This window comes from Hyla sarda, chromosome 4 (assembly GCF_029499605.1).
Source record: "Hyla sarda isolate aHylSar1 chromosome 4, aHylSar1.hap1, whole genome shotgun sequence".
In the NCBI taxonomy this organism is placed as follows: Eukaryota; Metazoa; Chordata; class Amphibia; order Anura; family Hylidae; genus Hyla; species Hyla sarda.
The window spans coordinates 43,832,864-43,835,363 of NC_079192.1; the positions used below are offsets into that span (position 1 = coordinate 43,832,864).

The following is a 2,500-nucleotide window of genomic DNA, read 5'->3' on the forward strand; positions in this document are numbered from 1 at the left end:
AGAAGGCAAGTGGACCAAATGAATGGCTTAAAGCTGTGGGGTAATGATTTTCTTTTTTCATCCACAAAGAACAACTCCAACTCCAGCTGCTTAACTCTGCAGTGATCTGGTCGGCCTATGAATTTAATAATCTGAAAACTGTGAGTTTGATTCCCACACCGGGCAATTTTTCCATCTTTTGCCATGAGGTTTGGTTGACTTCTTGTCTTTAGCCATGAGAGACAAAACTGGGCAATTTTCTTGTCTTTAGCCATGAGGTTTTGCTGAATTCCTTAAGAGATGGGCATGAGTTTAGCTTAGAAGGCAAGTGGACCAAATGAATGGCTTAAAGCTGTGGGGTAATGATTTTCTTTTTCCATCCACAAAGTACAACTCCAACTCCAGCTGCTTAACTCTGCAGTGATCTGGTCGGCCTATGAATTTAATAATCTGAAAACTGTGAGTTTAATCCTCACACCAGGCAATTTTTCCATCTTTTGCCATGAGGTTTGGTTGACTTCCTTAGCATCATAGAGTTAGAAAGTGGAGATGGGGATGAGTTTAGCTTTGAAGCCAAGTGGGATCTTGAGAAAATCGATATAATAAATGGCTAACAACAGATGTGTTACGATTTCTTTCTTTTCACCCACAAAGACCAACTAGAACTCCGTCCGCTTCACTTTCAAATGACCTCACCCTCCTTTGAACTTGCCTGCAAGTTTATAAAAAAAACACATTCCCATACCGGGAGTCGAACCCGGGCCGCCTGGGTGAAAACCAGGAATCCTAACCGCTAGACCATATGGGACCTGCTTCTGCCACAGTTTTTTTGTATGAGGAAAAAAAAAAGTAAAAAAGTGATCTAAAATTTGTATTCTTTTGAATTATCCGCTTGGCACTGGATCAAACCACCATGCCACTTGCCTCGTTAGCGCAGTAGGTAGCGCGTCAGTCTCATAATCTGAAGGTCGTGAGTTCGATCCTCACACGGGGCAATTTTTCTTGGCTTTAGCCATGAGGTTTTGTTGATTTCCTTAAGAGATGGGCATGAGTTTAGCTTAGAAGGCAAGTGGACCAAATGAATGGCTTAAAGCTGTGGGGTAATGATTTTCTTTTTTCATCCACAAAGAACAACTCCAACTCCAGCTGCTTAACTCTGCAGTGATCTGGTCGGCCTTTGAATTTAATAATCTGATAACTGTGAGTTTGATTCCCACACCGGGCAATTTTTCCATCTTTTGCCATGAGGTTTGGTTGACTTCTTGTCTTTAGCCATGAGAGACAAAACTGGGCAATTTTCTTGTCTTTAGCCATGAGGTTTTGTTGATTTCCTTAAGAGATGGGCATGAGTTTAGCTTAGAAGGTAATTTTTCCATCTTTTGCCATGAGGTTTGGTTGACTTCTTGTCTTTAGCCATGAGAGACAAAACTGGGCAATTTTCTTGTCTTTAGCCATGAGGTTTTGCTGAATTCCTTAAGAGATGGGCATGAGTTTAGCTTAGAAGGCAAGTGGACCAAATGAATGGCTTAAAGCTGTGGGGTAATGATTTTCTTTTTCCATCCACAAAGTACAACTCCAACTCCAGCTGCTTAACTCTGCAGTGATCTGGTCGGCCTATGAATTTAATAATCTGAAAACTGTGAGTTTAATCCTCACACCAGGCAATTTTTCCATCTTTTGCCATGAGGTTTGGTTGACTTCCTTAGCATCATAGAGTTAGAAAGTGGAGATGGGGATGAGTTTAGCTTTGAAGCCAAGTGGGATCTTGAGAAAATCGATATAATAAATGGCTAACAACAGATGTGTTCCGATTTCTTTCTTTTCACCCACAAAGACCAACTACAACTCCATCCGCTTCACTTTCCAATTACCTCACCCTCCTTTGAACTTGCCTGCAAGTTTATAAAAAAAACACATTCCCATACCGGGAGTCGAACCCGGGCCGCCTGGGTGAAAACCAGGAATCCTAACCGCTAGACCATATGGGACCTACTTCTGCCACTGTTTTTTTGTTTGAGGAAAAAAAAAAAGCAAAAAAGTGATCTAAAATTTGTATTCTTTTGAATTATCAGCTTGGCACTGGATCATACCACCATGCCACTTGCCTCGTTAGCGCAGTAGGTAGCGCGTCAGTCTCATAATCTGAAGGTCGTGAGTTCAATCCTCACACACTACAACTCCATCCGCTTCACTTTCCAATGACCTCACCTTCCTTTGAACTTGCCTGCAAGTTTATAAAAAAAACACATTCCCATACCGGGAGTCGAACCCGGGCCGCCTGGGTGAAAACCAGGAATCCTAACCGCTAGACCATATGGGACCTACTTCTGCCACTGTTTTTTTGTTTGAGGAAAAAAAAAAAGTAAAAAAGTGATCTAAAATTTGTATTCTTTTGAATTATCAGCTTGGCACTGGATCATACCATCATACCAACATGCCACTTGCCTCGTTAGCGCAGTAGGTAGCGCGTCAGTCTCATAATCTGAAGGTCGTGAGTTCAATCCTCACACGGGGCAATTTT

General features: G+C 41.9%; 5 non-coding genes across 5 annotated transcripts; 2 read left to right on the forward strand and 3 right to left on the reverse strand.

The window, feature by feature from the left end:
* Nucleotides 1–715: 715 nt before the first annotated feature.
* Nucleotides 716–787, reverse strand: TRNAE-UUC (transfer RNA glutamic acid (anticodon UUC)). Its single transcript has one exon. It is a non-coding gene; the product is annotated as a tRNA-Glu (tRNA).
* Nucleotides 788–901: 114 nt separating this feature from the next.
* Nucleotides 902–974, forward strand: TRNAM-CAU (transfer RNA methionine (anticodon CAU)). The gene has a single exon. It is a non-coding gene; the product is annotated as a tRNA-Met (tRNA).
* Nucleotides 975–1,895: 921 nt separating this feature from the next.
* TRNAE-UUC (transfer RNA glutamic acid (anticodon UUC)) lies at nt 1,896–1,967 on the reverse strand. The gene has a single exon. It is a non-coding gene; the product is annotated as a tRNA-Glu (tRNA).
* A 260-nt stretch (nt 1,968–2,227) lies between these two features.
* Nucleotides 2,228–2,299, reverse strand: TRNAE-UUC (transfer RNA glutamic acid (anticodon UUC)). Its single transcript has one exon. It is a non-coding gene; the product is annotated as a tRNA-Glu (tRNA).
* A 123-nt stretch (nt 2,300–2,422) lies between these two features.
* TRNAM-CAU (transfer RNA methionine (anticodon CAU)) lies at nt 2,423–2,495 on the forward strand. Its single transcript has one exon. It is a non-coding gene; the product is annotated as a tRNA-Met (tRNA).
* Nucleotides 2,496–2,500: the final 5 nt, after the last annotated feature.